We start from the raw sequence: 24,703 nt of genomic DNA, 5'->3' as shown, positions 1-24,703 counted from the left end.
GTTATTGGTTATAAGTTGTTGTTTTTGCTTCGGTATTTATTGCATACTATATGCTGCGGAAGTTTTGTCTTTACACATCACCAAATCAGCTAGTTCTTCTTCTGTCCCTGCTAGGCCGTCAATGTTATCAGTGAAGCGCAAGTTAGCAATTCTTCTTCCTCCATGCCTACAGTGCCTTCATAGCCCTCGAGGGCATCTTCCATTTTTCTTTCAAGAAAGATATTGAAAAGTGTGGTTTTAAACCGGGTTAGCCATTTTCATGATCGCAATCGCTGCGGTTAAATTGAACAAAAACGTTTCTTTATTCGAAAATTTCGACCCATAAAGTTTTTTTTAAATAAAAAATTCGACATAAAAAAAAAGTAGAAGACAATACTTTCCGTTTTCAACTATTCAAACTTGTGTGTGTGTGTGTGTGTGTGTGTGTGTGCGTGTGTGCGTTTTTTTATATAATTTCAACAGCACTCCATTGAGTATAATATAATTATACATAGAAGCACTTGGTATTTGGAGGTTTATATCGTTGGACGTTTTTACAAAGCTTATATACACTCTGTCTGTCCGTCTGTCTGTCAGGTAAAATGTTTGAATCTATCTATCTATCTATCTATCTATCTATCTATCTATCTATCTATCTATCTATCTATCTATCTATCTATCTATCTATCTATCTATCTATCTATCTATCTATCTATCTGTCTGTCTGTCTGTATATCTGTCTGTCTATCAGTCTAGCATTTTGAAACGCGATACTCGTAATCAGATTCCGAATAGAACTATTATAACAATACTGTGTTGCTGATAATAAGTACCGTGCAATGTTAAAGTTACAAAAGTACGTTGACAATGTTACTGTTACAAAATTACATGGACATTGTTTCTGTTACAAAAGTACTGAGGTAATGTTACTGTTAAAATATTATTATCACAATGTTACTGTTACAATGTTACTGTTACAACGCTTGTCTGACAATAAAACCCTAGCTAGGGATAGAAGCTGCATTTTGAAGCTGAAATGTGATCTTATCAGTAAATCAGAGAAAGAATGATTGTAATTTCATAATATAATCACACATTTCACAATATAATCACACATTTCGTAATATAATCACACATTTCACAATATAATCACACATTTCGTAATATAATCACACATTTCATAATATAATCACACATTTCACAATATAATCACACATTTCGTAATATAATCACACATTTCATAATATAATCACACATTTCACAATATAATCACACATTTCGTAATATAATCACACATTTCATAATATAATCACACATTTCACAATATAATCACACATTTCACAATACAATCACACATTTCGTAATAAAATCACACATTTTGTAATATAATCACACATTTCGTAATACAATCACACATTTCGTAATATAATCACACATTTCGTAATATAATCACACATTTCGTAATACAATCACACATTTCGTAATATAATCACACATTTCGTAATATAATCACACATTTCGTAATATAATCACACATTTCGTAATATAATCACACATTTCGTAATATAATCACACATTTCGTAATATAATCACACATTTCGTAATATTTTCACTTTTTTGTTCAGTTTGAGTTGAATACGAGACGGGCAGAACGGCTCAGGAGACAGAAGTAAGTTCTGAAGAGAGAGAGATAGATGATTGCACCCTATCCCTAGGAAAATCACGAAGGCAGTAGGGAACCAAAATACTTAGAGGCCTACGTAATCCAGAACGACCATCGAACTAAACACGAGAAGTGCTCAGCTACTGGGCCAATCCAGCTGTCCGGTAAGAATGAAACACGGTCCGTCGACAGCAGAGTTACGCGGTCCGAGGCCAAGGTCATTGCAATCGTCGTTCCCGTGGTCGTAATTGGTCACTTGTCTGGACTTACACTACACGCCTCCAAGGAGTAAGATATCGATCTGGGTATGTTTGGGTGTGTGTATATAGAATGTTTGTATGTTTGTGTGTGGACACTACAAACTGCATCAGTGGAATCTCGCGGACTAATTGATCAACATAGATCGTCTTCGTTTCCCAATTTTGGGTTTGTATAAAACTGTTCACAATTTAACAGACTGAAAGGAAATTTCCGTAATGGAAGACAAGGCTACAAATCTTTGTACTAACACAACAGAACGTAATATCTATAGTGGTGGAGATTAAGGGGGAGGGGCGGTTAATTGGAACAGCCAGTCTACTGAGAAGGCATATAACAAACAAGCAAAATATTTTAAAAATCTGTTTTTAAAAGATAAAGCAGGAGAACTCTGCACTTACAACTATATCTCTATAATGTAGAAGTTATTTCCATTATTCAATATCAAACAAAATAATTAATTCCTATTAATTAATTGGTTTGGGTAATTTTTAAAAATTGATTCATGCATTGTCTACGCCAATGAATAACTGTGCAACGTTTCAGCTTGATCCGAGAATGAATGTGGGAGAAATAACATGCACAAACCTTTTACCAGACAGACAGACAGACAGAGTGAGTTGATATAATCTTTGTAATAAAAACGAACACAATTTGAAGAACAGTAAAAGCAGGTCATTGACCTTATCTATTTTTCAAAGTTGTTTCCCCTTCTACAAATAAAGAGTTACCTCTCCTGAGGACCCACCGGTTGACAATGAATCTAGCTGGTTTTACTTTGTTGAGTTTACATGCGCTTCTAGCTAAACAGAAGCAAGGAAGTATTGAGTTTCAACCTTATTCACTTTACTTATTATCGCATAGGAGAAAACATGTCGGAACCAGGGCATCTCCCAGCACTCCTGAGTGGTTGCCCATGTCTATATCTCAATTCTGACCTACATATTGCCAGTTCTTTCTTTCCCCCTTCCCAATACTTTCCCTGTCACGATCTAGAAGTGCGTGCCATTCAATTTCACGAGCAGCATAAAAGCTTATGACTTGGTGATCGTCCAACGTTTAGAAACAAACAAAATTTAATTTTTAATGCGAGTAGGTCGTTATAACCTTTTTCCAGAGAGAAGGCAAAAAACAACAACAAAAAAACAGTGTCTAGGAGTGGAGGAGAAGTATTAACACATTGAAGGGGGAACCACATATTCTGTAGCCAGCAAACAATGCATGCTAATCTAGCGCGTTTCTGGTGCTGAACTCATCAACAAATAATTCGTTTCGTTTCTTTCATCCGCCTCAGTTTTGAAAGGAAAAAAGATTTCGCTGTTAACGTTTCCTCTTCCAATGAACTCACTAGCACTCTGTCCCGTCATTGAACCGATTGAAAAGTACAACTGCTATGGTTGATTGTAAGCAAAACATTAGTTAAAACTTCCTCATCTCTCATCTCTATAAAGCCCACAGTAATGGTCGAATCATTTCTTACTCAAATAAACTACACTCAGATTAGAAAAGGTTGAAAATATCCGTATAAATAACACAAAACACTTCTTAAATAAAAATAAACAGTATAACATAAAAGCAGGATGGCTATCTGATCTTGTGGTATGCACTCTGGACTGCCGTCTCGATGGACCCGGGTCTGAACCTTGCCCTCCGCTATTTCCCTCCTTCCTTCGGGAGGTTTCGGCCCAATTTGTCTTCAATATATCTTCAATTTCAAATGAATATCCGAAACATTAAAACAAAACAAAAAAACAAGGGAGACAAAATACTGAGGCGCCTAGAACTTTGATGAGATCCGACTTCATCATCTAGGAAGCTTTTTGCTAAAACAAGACACACAATAAAGAATATGTAAGCAGACACTATAAAGAATATGTGAGACAAAATACTGACACCTAGATTTAAGAGCAGAGCCAGACCTACTAGGCACCTAGATCTATGATGACATCAAAATAACAATACACTCACCAGTGTCATGTCTGTAGAAACATATTGTTGCGTAAAATCACTAGCACAGGTGGACTACATTGATGACAATTAAGTGCAAGATTTGAGAACCTTTGACATAAATCTACCCAAACATGCCCGAGAGCGCGACAAACACGCGGGACTGTGACAAGCCGTGCACGGTGACAGCTTCCACCACCCAATACCAAGGTCACATGCAAAGCCGAAGCGCACTGCTGTTGTTATACGTTCGTCCATTTTTTTTCCTTATTTTTTTCCTTTTGTCTGTTCTCCTAAAAGTACAACGCCATTTCGAGTTCACAAAACAATGGAATTTCGGCAAGACTGCTCTCTGGAATGTGGACATTTGAGCTAAATCGTGATTGATCAGCAGTTTCCCGCTCTTTTTTTAAAATGCCTTTTGTTTTGGTCGATCTTTCTAGCCTGAGGTCAGCAGACAAATGTGAAAAACGAAATTGCATACACTGATTCCTGCCACCATATTGATTCACAATCAAAACTATCCTCATTTAATTATCAAACATTTTTTTATTTGAAAAAAAACACCAATTTTGACGACTTAAGTCTGCATAAGTAAGAGTAGGCTATAAAAGTAGAAAGGCAAAGCAACGAATGGCAATGATTTAAAAAAACAACAACAAAGTTGAATGAAGTGGTTTTATCATCCACGTTGTGGAGTCTAAACTAGAAAAGAAAAAAAAGTAAAGTTCCCCTTTCAGACCTTGTGGTCTATAGGTCATCTGTTTCTGAGGCCTACGGTTTACGAGGGTGTCATGTTGCTAGCATAACGACCAACCGCCTTTTCCCTAACTAATGTCAGGTACCCATTAGAGCTGGGTGGACTTAGAGGCGCCCGAAGATCACGAAATTAAAAATACCAGTCTTTACCAGGATTCGAACCCAGGACCCCCGGTTGGGAAGCCAAGCGCTTTACCGCTAAGCCACCGGACCTCCGGAGTCTAGACTACTACTATAAATATTTTGTCTTCACAGTGAAGATTTTGTTCCCTATGATGAGAATAAAAGAACACACAAGTTTGTTTCCAATAAGTGTAACATGAAAAACATTTAAAAAAAAACCATATATATAAGAAAAGAGAATACCTCCATTATTAAACTTCAAATACAATAAAATATTTTAATAAAATGAAAAAAAAAAAAGGTTGTGCGTGTATGAGAAGGGTTCCTTATTTAATACTGTAACCTAGCCTGTATTGAACCAGTTGATTTTCTTGTAGGCCTACCGCTATGTTGGCCAATCAGCTACCAGAAAGTTTGGCTATGACGTATTACGTGGCTAAACTCGTATTACCATGTTTAAAAAAACAAACCCAAAAACGCGGGAGTATTTTTTTTTAAATTAATTTTTTGAAAACGCGTGGTATAGCCCTTCCGCAAAAGTCGGGTCTGTGAAAGTGTAGGGATATAGTCCTGGATATAGTCTCCAGTCTAATTTAGATTATTTATTTTTTTTATTTTGAACTGTCAAATGAGAGTTATTCCCCGTGCAGCTAACGAGCTAGTAGGTCTTATCTCAGCGACATACAGCAACTGTAAATTTTTTTTGGAAAATCGTTAGAGCCGTTTTTGAGATCAGCTGTCTGCCCAGCCATCCTTGTTCCATGAAGAATGACTTGAATATGGGGATTTTGTAAAAATACTTTTTAAAAAAATCTTACATTAAGTTTTTGTTTAGCGCTATTTCATCCTTTTAGCCTTCTCAATAAGCTATGAATGGTTTTTTAAAAGCATTTACAAAATATATAAATAAATAAATAAAAATAAAAAAGGGGGTAAGACCTGAATTCGAACTTGTGGACCACAACGTTCTAACCACTTTGCTAGCGAGGTAATTATGACTGGAGAAGATTGTATAGTTATATATTGTTCGTTTCAATTTAGAGCGTCGATCTACAAAGGGGACTAATTCAGCTTATATCATCACTTCAGCCAAGTACTATTTCTTTCCCTTGTTCTAGATACCAAACAAAATAATTAATTACCAATAGTTACTTTTTTAAAAATTGATTCTTGTCTTGTCAGGTAAACGAAATAATTGTGTACAATGTTCAACTTGATCCGAGACTGGGTGTCGGAGAAGTAACGTGTACCAGATGATCTAGTAGACTCTGTACCAGATGATCTAGTAGACTCTGTACCAGATGATCTAGTAGACTCTGTACCAGATGATCTAGTAGATTCTGTACCAGATGATCTAGTAGACTCTGTACCAGATGATCTAGTAGACTCTGTACCAGATGATCTAGTAGACTCTGTACCAGATGATCTAGTAGACTCTGTACCAGATGATCTAGTAGACTCTGTACCAGATGATCTAGTAGACTCTGTACCAGATGATCTAGTAGACTCTGTACCAGATGATCTAGTAGACTCTGTACCAGATGATCTAGTAGACTCTGTACCAGATGATCTAGTAGACTCTGTACCAGATGATCTAGTAGACTCTAATAACTAACCACTGAAGGCATGCAGATTTTTGGCAACAAAGGCCCGCTAATAAGTAGATTTAGAAAACTGTGGAGCATAGGTGACCTGCACAACAGCCATAGCCATGGTCCATTGCCGAAAAAAAAGAGCTATACAAATCATTACATATATTGCCCTAAAAGGAAATTTTTATGGCCAATTTGACTTCTTTACCCCCAAAACATTGCCGACAAAGCAAAGCAGTAACCACAAAAGAAACGTGCAAGAGTTTCCATAGGACACAAGGCACCTAGTCCAACTTCCATTCTCGATAGTGACAATAACATTTATAAAAGCCAACTATTTACCCAGCATACTTGTCTAATAAATGAATACATTGTCAGATTACAGGGAGCTATTGTAAAGTAGTTATCAACCTTTTTTTTAGTCATTGTCTGAAATGGTGATACGACAGCCAGATAACCCACCACTACAAAGTTTATGCCGACATGTTTGTCAGCGATACTTACTGGATATTCTGCAATATCACGCAATACCATTTTATGCGGACGCCCGGCCTCTCGCAGGAAATCATATATTAAAAGGAAGAGAGATTTAAATATTGATATGTAAAGCACCAACAGGCTTCGTACTTGAGTGGAAAAAAAAATCTTTTAATTCAAACTGATTTGTATCAATGTTCACAGCAGACTAATGACGAATACTAATGACCTGGCGGACATGTTGAATACTTCTTAAGATTCACTGATACATTTCTTCACGTCTGCTAACCACGTCTGCCCAACTCTGGCAGATGATATTTAAACACGAGTTGTCTTTTTTTTTTTTTTACAATCATCATCTGCTTAATCTTAAATTTGATCACTAGTTTTGGACTATGCCTTGGCGTTGAGAGTAGCATTAGGAAACTTTTTTTCCCCCAAAAGATCAAAGTTGAATTTAAAATAGTAATAACTTCTAGAAGTAGGAGTGTTTGCTGAATCTCTTGACTTGTTCATTTTCTTGACATATTTATTCTTTTTAGCTTATTAACTAGATGTATAGATTCAGTATACCACTACAGCGACCAAAATGGAGGTCTGCAAGCCATGCGTTCTTAGCACGCTACTGTACGGCAGTGAGTCGTGGACTATCTACACAAAACAAGAGAGAAAACTAAACTCACTCTACTGGCGCTGCCTTCGAAAGATTTAGAAAATAACATGGAAAGAAAGAGTGTGCAATACTGAGATCCTCGCGAGAACGGCTCCTCTACCACCATAAGCGAAGGCAACCTTGACCTGCAATATATGTGGACGGGAGTGTCTCTCCAAAATAGGGCTTCACAGCCATACGAAAAAGTGTTCGAGATGAACCATAGTCGTTTTACATCTGAAGGAGGCCAATATAATAAGATCCAGTATAAAATAAATAAATGAATATTATATTTGTTCGTCAAGGGAGTCTTCATGTTGTTTTCTAATACTGGATAGGATTGACATTTACCATTATCGATACAGCGTAAGTTCTGACTTGACACAATGTTCATTGTAGTGAAATGATAGCTTTTAAAGAAGAAAAAATCCTCACAAATTACTTCCAACAGAGTCAAACTACCATTGAATAGTTAAAGCACTTTGATGCTGTTGGAGCACGCCCCTGCCTCCGTTGTACCCTCAACGCACTTTGCAGTCATAATAAATTTAAGTTTTCATGTAAGAATTTGCGCCTCTGGTTATTAATCTAACATTTATATTGGCCTCCTTCAGTCGTAGAACGACTATGGTTCATCTCGAACACTTTTTCATATGGCTGTGGAGCCCTATTTTGGAGAGACACTCCCATCTACATATAAAATCTAACATTTACGCCCCTGGTTATTGACCTAACAGTAAAAAAAAGTCTTTAAAAAAATGAAAAAAAAAACAACAAAAAACAAGATGACTTTATATGAAGGTACTGTGAAAACTTGCGAGGAATTTGAATCCTGATGAAAAGAAAACATCTGGGGCCTGAATGTCTCCTCAGCACGCACAGAGACACTAAATATCAAAGTTAAATGGATGTCTTGATAAGGTGTCTTGTTGAGATATCCTGATAAGGTGTCTTGTTAAGATGTCCTGATAATGTGTCTTGATGTTTTCACACGGAGATTTAATTGTTTTGTCATTGTGGAGTTTGTTATTGAACGCGAAATGTTCTCGTTAGACCGCCATTCAAAAAGAAGGATCGCAGAAGGCGGTGAAATGGTGCGGACCTCACAAAGAACCACCACTTAGAAGAAGGTTTACTTTTTATGACCATTAAAAACCTAAGCAAAAAAAAATCACAAATGAAAAAAGCAACAACTTTTTTTTTAACCGTAAGTTTGATTTTGATTGGGGATGTTCGTCCAACAGTGAATCACCACGTGATCTGTTCTCTGTTAAATGTTTTCATTTTAAGATCCCGTCTACGTTCTTCGAGCAATAACATTCATTAAGAGAGAGGAGAAGCGATATAAAGAAACGTGGTGGAGATATAATGGAACTAAAACAAAGGAGGCCATATTGAAAGAATACTGTTGCCAACTACTTTATGCTACAATAGAAAGAGCATAAAAAACAGTGTTGAAAATGTGTATTTATTGTATAGTCAAGTAACCCTTTTTTTTCTTTGGGCAGATTATATAAAGTTCATCTGTGTCTATGGCCTAGGTTAACGAGGGTGTCATGTGGCCAGCACAATGACCAACCCAGTTTTCTTTCCCCAACTAATGACAGGGAGCCATTAGAGTATGGTGGACTCATGGACATCCTAAATATCCCGAAATTCAAAATCCAAGCCTTTATCGAGATTCGAACCCGAGGCATCTCCACTCGGAAGACAAGCGCTTTAATTGGTTCATGAAAATACTTCGCTTATCAACACTTTCGTATTTTGCTCAACGGATACTGTGTGTGTGTGAGAGAGAGGTGTGTGCATGAGAGTGTAAGAGAATGTATGCGAGAGAGTCTGTGTATGAGAAAGTGTGTGTATTTTGTGTGCATGAGAAAGTGTGTGTATTTTGTGTGTATGAGAATGTGTGTTTAGGAGTATGTGTAAGAGTGTGTATGTGAAAGCGTGCGTGAGAAAGAAGCAAAAAGAAAATACGGAAAGTAAAAAAAAAAAAAGGAGGATAGAATAAAAAAATGTAAGAAGGAGAGACGGAGAGAGAAGGAGATTTAGAGAGAGAGAGAGAGAGAGAAAGAGAGAGAGAGAGGGAGAGAAAACATCAAGATGTTTGAGATAAAAGACTGTCAAGTGACTTCAACTTCAGAAGTACCATCTTATGGCCTGATCGAAAGGATCGTCCCAGCTATGGGTACAACCATCCCCAGGTTTAACCAAGATACGTGTCTTCAGGATCTAGGTTTCTAGAGGCAGGAATACAAAACTAGTTGCAAGTCGATTCATCATCTTTCCATTAGCCGACTTCAACGTGATTCTTAATTTTTAAATGAACTAAAAAACAACGGGGGGGGGGGGGGAAATCCAATAGAGGGAAGTGATTCTAAACAATAGAAAAGAAACATATTTATGCTTATTACTATTATTTACTTTCGTTTTTTTTGCTTTCATTACCTCCCTATTGTCGACTACTCATGACTAGGAAAGGAGTACTCAACAGACGCAGAAATGAAAATTAAAGATTAATGGCCTGTTGGTTTTATCTCCCTTTGTGTCAGACACTGTAACATCCAGAGACACAATGATGTTAGCCCTTGAGGGAGGATTGGGCTAACAGGATTGGGGGGGGGGTAAAGCAGTTAACTCTTGAGTGCTTCTAGGTTAAGAGAAATAGTCCTGGGCTTACAATTATCTGTGTACTATAGTCCTTTTTTTTTTTACCTACTTCTGCTTAAAGAAAACAGATCCCTGGTCCTAACAACCCCTACAATTGTGTAGGTTCCCAAAGTCTCTGACAGGACGTACTATTAGCTGTCTGTACATTGAGGGGAACAGGGAACAGTTCCCCTGGAAGGTTTTCAAGACATATTGTCAAGCACAATGTGAAACAGACTTAAGGAACCAGGGGAGACTAATACTATAATTATAGTCTGCTCCCGAGTGGTATTATTTTGTAGCAATGCGAAACAAAAAAAATAGGTCAGCTACCTTCCACCTCTCATTCATCAACAGTTTTTAAACTTGTAGTCTCAGTTTTTAGATTTCTATAAGTAGTTGGCTGTCTTTCACCAGGCTAGAAATTGACATCGATTTTGAAGTTTCATGTCAGATTGAAATACCTTGGAGAAATGAAACTGAATTGATTCACATTTTCAACTATCAAAAAACACCATCACCTACACCTTGGTTCACTGCTTTCTTGAGGTATAATAAATTTTAGATCTGCGATAAATTTTATTGCAACTTTATTTTTTTTACTAACATAATACAATAGAGAAAGTGATACCAAAGAGGCAGTAGCGTTGCAAGGTACTGTAGGGCATTGGCTCTAGAATATGTTAGCTGGTTACTTCCTCTAGTTTGAATGTGACAAATAAATCCTTCGTTATTAATCAGTATATTTACGAAAAGGCATTTCAATACAGATGATACACTTAGCAACTATTTGCAAGTAATAGTGTCACTACAATTAATTTTGTTACGAGTTCTGATAAGAAATACATCCTTTACATTCGATACATTTAAATTATCAGATATCAGAGGTTGAAATATCAGAGGTTTTAATATCAAAGGTAGCATAGGTTGTAATATCAGATATCATAGGTTGTAATATCAGATATCATAGTTTGTAATATTATAGGTCGTAATATCATAAGTTGTAATATCATCGGTTGTAATTTGATAGGTTGTAATATGATAGGTTGCAATATGATAGGTTTTAATATCATAGGTTTTAATATCATAGGTTTTAATATCATAGTTTGCTATATCATAGGCTGTAATATCATAGGTTTTAATATCATAGCTTATAATATCAAAGATTTTTATATCAGAAGTTTTAATATCAGAGGTTTCAATTTCATAGGCTGTAATATCAGAGGTTTTAAAATCAGACGGTTTAGTATCAGACGCTGAAGTAGCAGACGTTGTGATATCGGAGTTTGTGAAAGCGGCTAAGTCGGAGCGAACTAACTGTTCAATCATTAAACTATACAGATTTAATGAAAGCATTGATACCGATGCGTCCATTTCAACAAACCACCTTTTGATCTTGTCTGCTTTCCTGATCTTTATATACAGTAACTCCAAGGTCTGCCGGTCAACACTTCGAAAGTCTTTTTTTTCTTTCAGACCCAGCGCCCCAAAAAAAAAAAACAACTCTTCTGCTACAACTTATCTCATAGAAGCCCGGGGCTGGACAGAGGCTAGCCGAGTTAGGAATGGTTATTTTAAAAAAATCCATAAAATATTGACAGAAATACTCGAACTAATGAGATACGCTTATCATGGTACATACATTTCAACGTAATGCAGGGGAGACGAGTCTGCAAACTATTGATCAATTTCCCTTCGTTAAATTATCAAGGGTTGATATTGGCTTGGAAAAAAAATTCTTCGGATGCATATTTCTTCAAATGTTGAGAGAAAGTGCGTGTAGCTTATCGACAAGTTTCGAAATCAATAAATGTATCTCTAGGTTCAATCATTTACTTGCTTAACTGTCCCATCTTTAGATGGCTTGGCCAGTCTGACAAGTCGTAGGAATGGAGCTATTCGTTTGGCTAGGAATGGGGGGGGGGCAGAAAAAGGGCGGGAAACTACAGAACTTCATTTTAAAAAGTAATTTAGTAGAAGTATATCAACTTCTTTGCATCCTTCGACAATTCTGGTAAAAGGTTTTTAAAAACTTTATTTTAAAAAATATTTTTAAAAATAATTAAAGAACATTGATAGCGGCTCCGAAAGAGTAAGAACTTTATCAGGTTTGTGAAGTGATCCCGAAAGGGTACAAAGTCTATTAGTTAGGAGCCCGTCCATACGATTACCTGACAAGTTAAACTCTGACTAACTGTAAGCGCTATTGAAAGTTTTCACGCTACTATGTAATGTACTCGAAATCAGTGCAACGGATTTGTAAGCAACACATCTTATCTTTTTTCTGTATTAAATACAAAATAGTTTTTTTCTGGAAGGATTTATACATTCTGTGCCTATCTTGGCACTGCAGAATCAGATTCTCAAAACTCTTCTGTTTATAGCACAAAATAAAGACTTTTACTCTAGGACTTTTATCTTACTTAAAACCAAATGGGCAACTAACTAGCCGAGGTAATGGAGATACGAAGCCATCAACTATCACGCTTAAGATATGTTACAATTATAGCTCAATTTTTTTTTAGTTGGCAACTATCAAGCTCATCTGGTTATGCCCCTTCGTAAAGCTGATTTAAAATTGCTTGCTCTACAAAATCCCCCCCCTCCCCCACCCATCCAAAAAAAAATCTAAACAATCAAATACATAAAATACTTGTTTAAAACCCTCGCTTATATTAAAATAGCATCGATTATTTCGAATTAATGAGATCTATGTATTTTTTGAATAGATCTCATCTGTCCCTTGACTTTTGTCATAGTGGTGCTGTGACAGTTCGCGTCACCAAAGTCCTCCCACTTTTCCAAATCAGCAGCTGTTCTTAACAGGCTATCAAGACAGAGGCCGGTCCATTCTTATAAAACTTTTATCAACTCATCAAGTATTTCTATATTTGCTTGTTTGATGTTCTCCAGCCAGCTTTTCTTTGGACTACACTTTCTTAGTGCTCTCCCTCCACTGTACCTTGAAGAATGAAGAATGACAGTGAGTCATGTCTTACACTATGACCAAACGAACTCAGCTTTCGTCTCTTCATAGTATTGAGTTCCTCCTTTTTGCCAGCCAGAGTGTTGACTTGTAAAAGTACAAACTCATTTGTCTTCTTTTCCTGGTATCTGATACCCAGCAGTTTTCTGTAGCATTGACTCTCAAAGGGCCTTAGAAGTGTGCGGGGTCCTGAACGAGGGTCATATCAGGGTCAGGAATACCCGGGTACGCTGTTCTGCCTCACCGTGGCACCCGGGTGGAAACGGCTACTTGAGGGGGTAGCTAGGCTAAAGGAATGGCGAAACATAACTCCCCTGGAGAAGCCCACGGGTAGATGAGAGTCCACTCATTGCACGGGCGGGGTTGCAAAAGAGTCCCCATAAACCTGTCACACATCCATGCGCTGTCCCTCAAGGGACCGTTACATAAATGGCGTGTCCCCCACGGTTAGCTTGGTATAACGAAGGAAAATGGCGGAGGCTCCCGGTGTCCTCGGCCTTCGGCCATGTGCAGCCAAGCATGCGTCGGGGGCCAAAGGCATCGGAAATAGCAATGCTTTACATAGGCATTGACTCGGGTCTCTCTCGAAAAGAACTGTGTTCTCACAGGTTTTTTTTTTTTTTTTTACTGTTTGGCGTCCGAACAGGTTTTTTTCAAACTTTGAGCTCGAAGAGTCTTCGGCTCAGCTCATAAGACGATCAAACGGGTCACAAATATGACGATGACAAAAGGCGGCTTTCTTTATCGCGGGGCTACCCCAACGCCGCCCCTGCCATGCTATTGGAAAGATGTCGCAAAGTAGACACGACTGCTGATGGCATAGTAACGCGCGCGTGTGTGTGTCTGATGTAGCAAGTGTAAAATTTCAAGGTTACGTCATTGCTATAATTAGACGCACGTACGCCGCGCATTTTCGGTAAAGGATTCGTGACAGTATCGTTGTCACACAAGGTAGGCCATAACAGAAATGCGGACGGTTTCATTTCTCGGTTGTTATAGGGCCACCATAACAGTGTGGATAATTGTTAGGAGCCAAATGAAATAGTCCACCTAATTGATCATTGTTCAACATAATGATATCTAGATACCTATAGATCTAGGTACATATATTTCATTAATAAAAATGTAAGGAGTTGTGATATAGACTTAAGTTATATAGGTCTAATCTATGTAACAGTTAGTACATAATATAAAATAATAGTAATAATAATATTAATAAAGAAAATATGGGAACCTAAGCTTTGAGATTAAGCGGTTATGGAAGTTATTTGAAATAACAACATACCCTGTTGTTGTATCTTATCTTATCTTAGGGGGATAATGACAACTGACCTCACAGATACCTTCAAGGCCCTTAACATTCTTAAGAAGATTCTTGTTGCCTGTCAGAAGGCGGTAATGCTGCAGACCTGCCACATCACCAGGAAATTTCTCAGTGAACTCGGTTATTGGGACTACATTGAATTTTGTTTCTCTCTAACGAAGCTCGACTCCAGGGAATGAATATTAGTTAACATTATAATAAAAAAGCTAATTTAAGTAACTGTTACGACTACATAGTCTTTATAGATTTGTATTTGCATCTATATTGTTATTGTTACAGTAGTTACACCGAGGTTGTTATCGCCGGAAGTGGTAATGGTCTTAAGCCCATCATTGCCTACAAAGTGCTTCCAATGGCATGCGTCTCAAATAGCCTCTGACAACCAGTCCAACTCCTGGCCTTCACGTGTGGCTCAGTTACTGATCCTGGCGGAACCGTTACCACAGACAGGAGAAGGGGCAAAGGCGAGCAACTAGCGCCTAAACCAGTAAGCTTCGGGCAGGAGGGGCTCGTTAGCCATGGCTGGCTACCCACCTAGGAGAAGGAAAACTCTGAATCCAAACCTCCGCTGCCCTGCGGCTATACCCAAACACGGGAAAGGCTTCGGGAGTCAACCCTGAGGAAAAATCAGGAGCTGGTGACCCTTAGGCAGACTGTGGCACACCGTTCTACAGCTGGCAGATCCTGCGGCGCTACTGATCCCAAACTGTATTGGATATTCCGTTCCTTTGGTCACATCAACTGCTGTGTGGGCGACATCGTTCCGACCATAAACAATGCCTAGGCTTTCATCTCACTTAGCTCTGAGATGAACCATAGTCGTCCTACGACTGAAGGAGGCCAATGATGAGATGAGGAGTTACACCGAGGAGGCCAACAGTAGTCAAACAGAATTTCCATTTGATTGGACCAATAAAAATGATCTTATCTTATCTCAGATATAAATAGATCTAAAGTATCTATACATGTTAGATCAGTGAATATATTTGCGTACGCACGCGCGATCTAATTCTAATGCTTGACTTCGAGTCCAACAATAAAGAAAGAGGGAAGTAATTCACGTCATTAGACGCTCAGATGTGATCTACATATTTTGAAACATGGAACACAGACAAATCAATTGGGAGGTGGGGGAGGGGGGGGGTTATTAAGTATTTTTTTCCCTCCGCCTTCAACCAGTTCATACACCAAGAGCATAACCCTAACCCTAATCTCAATGTATTATTTTCGTTTCGATGTTAAAAAAAAAAGAAGTACTGCGGCACTTTAAAAAAAAAACCTCTTCCTCTCCTAATTGACGATGCCAACGTTGATTTGACCCCCATAAAACTAATTCGTTTTTGGATTTATAAACTTTATTACGTGTTGTGTTAAAAGAGCATGTATTCTCCTATAATTCAATACCAAATATAACATTTTCTGATAACAAACAAAAAAGTTATTGAAGTTATTGACGTTTCATCAAAACAGGAAAGTGAAATACAAATGATCAAAATGAACAAAACTATCGAAACGAGGAAAATAATTACGGAGAGAAAGAGTTAATAAAGTTGTTTTTTTTATCTAGCTGTGTGGTTTAGGAGACCTTTGCGGGCATCTGCTCTTGTTTGGATTGGGGGAAGCGTCATAATCCAGGTATTCATTTCAATTTCCGGAATTCTGAGCTGAACAGCTCTCAGTGTAAGGAAAAAGTAACAGCCAATAAAAGTTGAGTTTTGAACACTAAAACCTACGTTTTTCAGCTTACTTGTAATTCTGAAAAAAAATGCATGAGAGTCACACTTGGTGCCCAATCCCATTCGCGTTGTATGAACCGAGCAACTGACTTACATAAGAGCAAGTGAATCCTAATCTGGTCTACTTGTGTGAATATCTAGATTTTAGTTTAGGTCCTGATCCGGTCTACTTGTGTCAAGATCTAGATTTTAGTGTAGGTCCTGATCTGGTCTACTTGTGTCAAGATCTAGATTTTAGTGTAGGTCCTGATCTGGTCTACTTGTGTCAAGATCTAGATTTTAGTGTAGGTCCTGATCTGGTCTACTTGTGTCAAGATCTAGATTTTAGTGTAGGTCCTGATCTGGTCTACTTGTGTCAAGATCTAGATTTTAGTGTAGGTCCTGATATGGTCTACTTGTGTCAAGATCTAGATTTTAGTGTAGATTTGTGGGGGTGGGGAGGCGGATTACTTATTTTTGCTTTTATCCTTATTGGGCAGTACACCCGCCCCCCTTTTCCCCCCAAAATCTATCGGAACATAGCTCGCCAAAAAAGATTGTAATATTTATAGCTTCTTGTCAAATGGTTGTAGAATCTATTTGTCGGGGAAAAAAAACAACCCACGCGTGGTCCTTTCAGCCTCGAGGTCCTAAGCGGTCACACACTTTGCATGCCCCTAAGTCTGGGTCGGGGGAAATAGACTTATTGATCTGTTGATTTGATTCCCTCTACCTTGATGTTACTGAGAAAGACAAAGTCAAATAGATGGTACAAATGCTTATCTTTTCACAAGTCATAGCACAAATCGTATTGCACAGCAAATAACACACACACAAATAGAAACTTGTCACGTGACTCAAGTAATGACGCAATGTACCAATAAATCTAGGTCTTGTTCTGATCTACTTGTGTCAGGATCTAGATTCTAGTGTAGGACCTGATCTGGTCTATTTGTGTCAAGTGTCAAGATCTAGATTCTAGTGTAGGTCCTGATCTGGTCTATTTGTGTCAAGATCTAGATTCTAGTGTAGGTCCTGATCTGGTCTACTTGTGTCACGATCTAGATTCTAGTGTAGGTCCTGATCTGGTCTATTTGTGTCAAGATCTAGATCTTCTCTTCGTCTGCATTCATAAATATTTTGTTAGATTACCACCATAGACATCTATGATTACCACATATGTACATCATGAACTTCGATTAATTAAAAAATAAATTAACAAAACAAACTAACCAAACTACTGTTTATTAAAATTTAAATATTTCTCATCGATGTTACATACTCATTACAATTCAGTGACGTTATTATATTCCAACTTAAAATATGTGACCCAGTTTCGATCTAAAACTCTTTTGTTTTGCAGCCTAGCACAATGCCATGCACTCAGACCCATTTCCAGTAGTCGCCAATGATAGCTGAAAACAAAGTCACCGTCAACTTGGCCTGGTCACTAACACAGAAAATGTTGGCGCTTGACTGAAACGAGTTCAAGTCCCAGCGTGTAGAGATACACATGTAACTACATCGCCCCCCTTCTCATTGGAACGCTATTCACACTGGTGATATTGCAGACAGCAGACCTCATTAATCCGTGGTCACAAGATGTAGAGTCAGACTGCTGACATGTCCGGTTTGACTCAATGGCGTTGGACCTTGTTACAGGGTCTAAGTACATTGTTTGTTGACGTTCTTGCCGGACTTAAAAAAGTTAATTGACTTAATTCTAAAACACGATTTGGTTGTGACCACGTCACTAGATGTGACCACGCATTCTCGCGTTCATTTCTAACACGTCGCTTGAGACAAGAGGATTAATTAGACTCACGTTCTTCTGCTCCAGAAGTAATGAAATTCAATGATTAGGCTACTAGAGCTTCTAAAAATAGACAAGAACATGACAGCTTCTGAAGTATTATTTTAAAACTGTTCTAAATTTGCTTTGGGCACGCCATGAATGACATTCAAAGTAAATCATTACAATCTTAAACATCAGTTGGTGGCAACAATTTATTTTTAAAAAAAATAAAGAAATGATAATTCTATTGTAACTGAAGCTCTTATTCCGAGGTTGCAGTTTAATCTTATAGGATAATTATAATTTATATTTATATGAGATTGTGATGTATGTCATGGACCATTCGAGAACTGTTCGAATTCATTTTTCTTTTTCTGAGTCATTAGTAAATAAAAATTGTATTGCGTTACCTTCCTGATTCCTAAATTGATTTTTTTTCGATGATGTGCCTAATTCCTAAATTGATTTTTGTTCAATGATGTGCCTAATTCTTGGTGTGTGCTATCTTCAGCTATGTGTGTAGAAGCAGGTCTAGTTTTCAGCCTTCCATGTCAAGTGTTATGTCACGATTAGGAATTTGGCGCGATAAGTTGTTTCATAAAAAGTGAAAGTTTGATTTAGAGACAATGTCGCGACCATAGACATAAATAAATATAGACTGGGAAAAGGAAATAACTTCATGTAACTTGAAAACATGTATATCTATTGTTGTCGGATTTCCGAATTCTGAAAAGTTGCATGATCTTCAGCCTTAGAGATTAAACAAAGCTACACTGCTTATAAATGCTGTATAATAAAGTACACCAAATTGCAAGTCACAAATTTTCGTTTCATAAAACTCTTTTATCGGCCAGTCTGTATTTATTTATGTCTATGGCCGCGACGAATTAACAAGACTAGAGATTAGGAAGTAAACAGAAGACTTTTGGCAGCCCTTTAGTAACTGAAGTAGAGATTTAGTTTTGACGACATTCGAAGGTTCCTTTCATTATTATTAAATGTTCGTGTCCGGCTATCAGCGTCGACCATCTTATAGTGCTGGCCTTTCTCCTGTGTTAATTGGATTTCGTTGAGTGTTACCACCGTTTGATTTATCTGCATATGACACAGCGCGGCAGCGCCCAACTAAAGAAAACGAACAATCTCAATCTTTAAGCGAAGTGACTCTTGGAAACAATAACAGCCAATCGTGGGCAGAAGTTTGGAGGGACCGGATGTGACCCGCAGTTCGAAGTTTGGGCTTCACTGCTCTAGATCAGTGATGCCCAAAATACGGCCCGCGAACCAGATCCGGCCCGCGAAGTTGTTCCATCCGGCCCGCCGAAACGTCGGGGCAAAGTGTAAAAAATCCCCTACCTCCTATTTTTTTTTTTTTTAAATAAAAAGGTTGAAAATTTATCTAAATTAGGGCCCTCACTTGAAATCGAATAGAGGTACCATGATCCATAACATTTCTGAATGGAAAGAAAAGTGAACGGATCCTAACTTGTGGAACATGATGATAAGCCAACATGTTGGTTTATAAGGATAGCATGGCTGTTTAGAAAAAAAACAACAAAAAAACAAGTACGTATAAACGGCATTGCAAAACAAATATGGCGGCATTCTTGATTTGAGCCGCTAATCAAAGATTGTTTAGCTACGGATACTAGATCCACAGGGTTCCAATCAAATAGTTTCAGATTAATTTCATTTCTGTATCTTTTTGTTGATGTGGCCCGCAACACGAGTGTTGGAAATGAAAATGGCCCGAAGGACAAGTAAGGTTGGGCATCACTGCTCTAGATGATATTTGTGCGGTAGAGGAAGTGTGACTGGGGTAGAGGAAGTGTCTTTAAGGGTGCGCCAATGTGGCAAAGAAATAGTGACTGTATCATTGTGGTAGAGGGTGTATCATTGTGCGAGAGAATGTATCATTGTGCTAGAGAATTGTGGTAGAGGTTGTATCATTGCGGTTGAGGGTGTATCATGGTGGTAGAGAGTGCGTCATTGTGGTAGAGGGTGTATCATTGCGGTTGAGGGTGTATCATGGTGGTAGAGAGTGCGTCATTGTGGTAGAGGATGTATCATTGCGATAGAGAGTGTATCGTTGCGGTAGAAGAAGTGCCACTGTGGGAATGTGACTGAATCATTGTGGTAGAGGGTGTATCATTGCGCTAGAGGGTGTATCATTGCGCTAGAGGGTGTATCATTGCGCTAGAGGATGTATCATTGCACTAGAGGGTGTATCATTGCGCTAGAGGATGTATCATTGCACTAGAGGGTGTATCATTGCGCTAGAGGGTGTATCATTGCGCTAGAGGATGTATCATTGCGCTAGAGGATGTATCATTGCGCTAGAGGATGTATCATTGCGCTAGAGGATGTATCATTGCGCTAGAGGGTGTATCATTGCGCTAGAGGATGTATCATTGCGCTAGAGGATGTATCATTGCGCTAGAGGATGTATCATTGCGCTAGAGGATGTATCATTGCACTAGAGGATGTATCATTGCGCTAGAGGGTGTATCATTGCGCTAGAGGATGTATCATTGCGCTAGAGGATGTATCATTGCGCTAGAGGATGTATCATTGCGCTAGAGGATGTATCATTGCGCTAGAGGATGTATCAATGCGCTAGAAGGTGTATCATTGCGCTAGAGGATGTATCATTGCGCTAGAGGATATATCAATGCGCTAGAAGGTGTATCATTGCGCTAGAGGATGTATCATTGCGCTAGAGGATATATCAATGCGCTAGAAGGTGTATCATTGCGCTAGAGGATGTATCATTGCGCTAGAGGATATATCAATGCGCTAGAAGGTGTATCATTGCGCTAGAGGATGTATCAATGCGGTAGAAGAAGTGCCACTGTGGTATATGATATGTCACTATGGGAAAGGATGTAAATGTTACTATATTAACGAGCTTGTCATGTAACTACCAGCACAACAATCCACAAATTTTACTTCTTCCAAACTAACTGAAGGCCCCATTTAGAGCTGGGTAGCGATTAGAGACATCTTCAAGTGTTTATATACAGTCTGGATAGCACCATAACACATAACATTTCAACCACACTATAACACGCAAATCAAATGTCCTCTCTCTCTCTCTCACCCAAACATTATGCATTTGAAGCGTCTTAAACAAGATAAATACTATTGATTGCAGAATTGAGATATGAGAAAATATAGAAACAAGAAAAACAAATAATAAAAAACCCACAACAACACAACAACCTAGTAGCACTTCAGTTTCAAATAGCTTTGGATATTTTTAGAACTAATTTACAAATGAAGAGTAATATTGATGCAGTAGAGCAGAGTGTAGGCCTGACAGAATGAAGCATAACCTTTCTAAACTGCTTGTTTCATACATCAAACTAGATCTTTATAGCAGATTTTAAACAAAAACCTTCTCCCCACCGCCAATATCACAATATGATATACGAACCCCTATAAAGAAGAACTAATAATTCCTTTGGGATTTAGGTCTATTGAAGGCTTGTAAGTCTGTCGTATACGATTCAAATCTAATATTATGTTTGAGTTCATATTTAGTTCTTCAGTTTTGATACATGTATTTTCCCATTAACAAGCCTCTATTGTAGAAATATTTATTTTAAAGAAAGATTAATGAAAAAAAAAGTGTATAAAGAGAATAAAATGTTAGGCTACATTTCCAATGCAAATGTAAGACGATATGACGTCAACACTTCTGCTTCTCCCCACCCACAATGACAATCACTTCTTGGCTGCACTTACCTGTCGTGATCCGGAAGATAAAAAAAACGTCGGAGGAACTTCTTTCACTTCCTGGGTTTCCGCCCAAACGTCCGAACTAAATCACCACACACACACGCACATCACAACAAAACACGTGTGTAGAATCCAGCAGACGATGCACGTGCCTTTTTCCCCTTTTCTTTTTGACCAAACGATAGTGATAAAAATTATAGTAAGCTCCCTTTGATTTCACCGCACCAAAAAATAAATCTGCTTACAAAAATGAAAGTTCAAATTTTGACTCCGGTTCAAATATGGCTTATTTAAAAAAGATTTAGATAACTTTAAATGTATTTTAGACTACGTCAAAGTTTCAAACTGAAATAAAACTACTGAAGATTGTTGTTGGATGTTTTGTCTAGTCCAAATAAATCTTCACAACTCATTGTTGACCAAATCAAATCGGAATGAAACCTCTTCAGTTCAGGCCGCCCGTGTCGAATATCGCGCGGAACGCTGAGAGCGAGAGGGGCCGTGATGGCACTGTTTCCTAGACAGCAGGTCAATGTGTGTTTGTGTGTGCCCGTGTTTGAGCCCTTAACCATCACAGGCCGGCCATTCGCTCTCCCCCCCCCCCCCCCCCATTGACGTTTCAGAGATGTATACGTACATGTACAATAAGATTACAGTAAAACCCCATATATTCAGACGTCATTTTAAACGCAATGCAAATACAGTAAACCCTCAACTATCTACAGTTTAAGTACGTTCACTCATGTACTTAGTTTTAACCGTTTTTTAACCAAGTTGTTGCCAACCCAAAAATCTACAAACCCTTGCCCAAGTGTTGTTTTTTTACTACCAAAAGATACCTAGATCTAGATGTGCCTAAAGATACCTAGATCTAGATGTGCCTTAAGGTACCTAGATCTAGATGTGCCTAAAGATACCTAGATCTAGATGTGCCTAAAGATACCTAGATCTAGATGTGCCTTAAGGTACCTAGATCTAGATGTGCCTAAAGATACTTAGACCTAAATGTGCCTAGAGAAAATACCTAGATCTAGATGTGCTCTTTATTAAAACTGCATGTAAAGTAATAATTGCTATGTAAAGTAATTTCAATAGAATTACTTTTTAAAAACATTTCGCTATCTGATATTTTCATTATAGTTACCTGTGAAACTAATGTATAAAATGTCAACAAGATATTTATTGCGGACCTGAGGATTGTCACACAAAAAGCGTTTTGTTCTTTGTTTACAGTTTACAGTCCTCGTTTTAAGATCCCGTTTACGTTAAGAAATTAAAAACAAAGAAGGATGTGACTTGAAGAAATAAAGTGGTGATTAAAATAAAATATAATAAAAACAAAAAACAAAAGAGAATAAAAAGAGGACGATTTAGAGAAATGTTGAACTAGACATTAACCATGGACGGCATAGTGAAATATCAAAGTAACAGCTCAATAATGACAAATACTTTGTATTAGTAGAATTTTGCTTAAAAGTGATTGAAAAAATATTTATCCTCCGCTAATAATTTGTTTTCTGTAAATCGGATACAGAAATAAAGTTTGCAATTTTGAATTGGCCTCAATGTATAAACATCTCCAATGGCAACACAACCAGCTTTTGTGCTCCTTCAACGAAGTAGTTTGCTTTATTTTTTTTTCTCATCGCTTTTTTCTGTCTGCCTCTTCTTCATTTTCTTGAAGGAAGGTCTATGCGAGCTCCGAAGATCTTGTAATATGGCCATAAATTTTGAGCTTGCGTTTTTTCCCTAAAGCTAGCAGGTCATCATGGGGTCCGATCCCTGCAGTAACCCTGCCTCTAATCTCTTGGTTTGTGATGTGATACCTCGGATCCTTCTGTAGTTCTTCTCAGTTCCATTGCTAGGATCCTCCTCTGTAGTCAGCGTCCAAGACTCACAAGCCTATAAGAATGTGGCCATGACCACTTACAATTAAGAAACCTAAAAATACATTTTCATTCCCAAACGGTCTTCACTAAGAAGTAGAAAGCTAGAGTCCTGAAAAAAAACAACATTTCTTACATTACAAACGTCAACACCCTGTTTTTCTATTTTTTGCTGTGTTATGCAAAGCATTATGCACCACTTCTAATTCATAACATTTCTTTCACTTTTCTGATTTTTCTTGTGATGTTTTGGTCTCTATACACCTTTATTATGCGTTCTTTGTTCGACCTTGACCTCGTGAGCATAATGTCCACATAGCCTATGGCTTAAAGTTCTGCTAAAAACTAATTAAAAATACCATTACCCAGGCTTTCAAAACTGTTTGGTTAAATTAACATCCATTACGATGGAGCTGTTTCCACAGTGTCACATAATGACAAACAGAAATTCTTTGAATTAAATCCAACGCTATTAACAAGTAACTTTCTTATCAGCTGTTCATACTCTACTTCATAATGTATTTGTTTCAGCTCGCAAATACTTAGCAGATCAATGTCTCAATATTAATTATCTTGTTGTTCATGGTTGGTCGTTGCATTGTAGCTTCAGGCAGCTAGTAGCACTAAACCGATTTAAGCGTATTATAGGTTTGGATTGCGGAACTTAAATCTACTTGAACAAGCTTCTTTTGTGAACAAAAATATATATAATAGTATACACAGATTCAAATTGAGATCAAGATGTACTAGTCAATCAATGAAATGATATTTCAACAAAACTCGCTTCAAATAAACATCATTACTGTCTTGCGTCATTTTGTAATCGTCCTAAGAGTTGAGTCTAAGACTCTTGGAACTCTTAGGCCTATGGAAGCTTGTCTCCATCAGCCTGTCTGAACAGATGTCTGCCTTGGAACGATCAAAGCAGAAATAAAATATTACATCCCTATTACCGATGGCTCATATCGCAAAGCGCTAAGATTAGAAGCGAGGCCAATGGCTGAGCACACCAGGGAAACTCACCCATTTTATTTGTCTGTACCACATCAGCAGGTCAGGTGTCGCCATCAAATACGGTCCTTTGAGAAAAGGTGTGTGGATAGTGTCATGTTTGTTGGGACTTTCTTCCATCCCCGACAGTGCAATGACCTCGGTCC

The 24,703-nt window shown here is 38.0% G+C and overlaps 1 protein-coding gene across 3 annotated transcripts in view; it reads right to left on the bottom strand.

Moving 5' to 3' along the window:
- The window catches only part of LOC106067470 (uncharacterized), an 81,639-nt gene extending 59,529 nt beyond the window's left edge, over positions 1 to 22,110 (bottom strand). For all 3 annotated transcript variants that reach the window (XR_008776792.1, XM_056022350.1, XM_056022360.1), the window contains exon 1: positions 21,667 to 22,110. The gene's annotated coding sequence lies outside the window, so the exon portion shown is untranslated. The remainder of the gene's footprint in view (positions 1 to 21,666) is intronic.
- Positions 22,111 to 24,703: the final 2,593 nt, after the last annotated feature.

This window comes from Biomphalaria glabrata, chromosome 1, assembly GCF_947242115.1.
Source record: "Biomphalaria glabrata chromosome 1, xgBioGlab47.1, whole genome shotgun sequence".
In the NCBI taxonomy this organism is placed as follows: Eukaryota; Metazoa; Mollusca; class Gastropoda; family Planorbidae; genus Biomphalaria; species Biomphalaria glabrata.
This window is presented reverse-complemented; position numbering and strand designations above follow the sequence as displayed.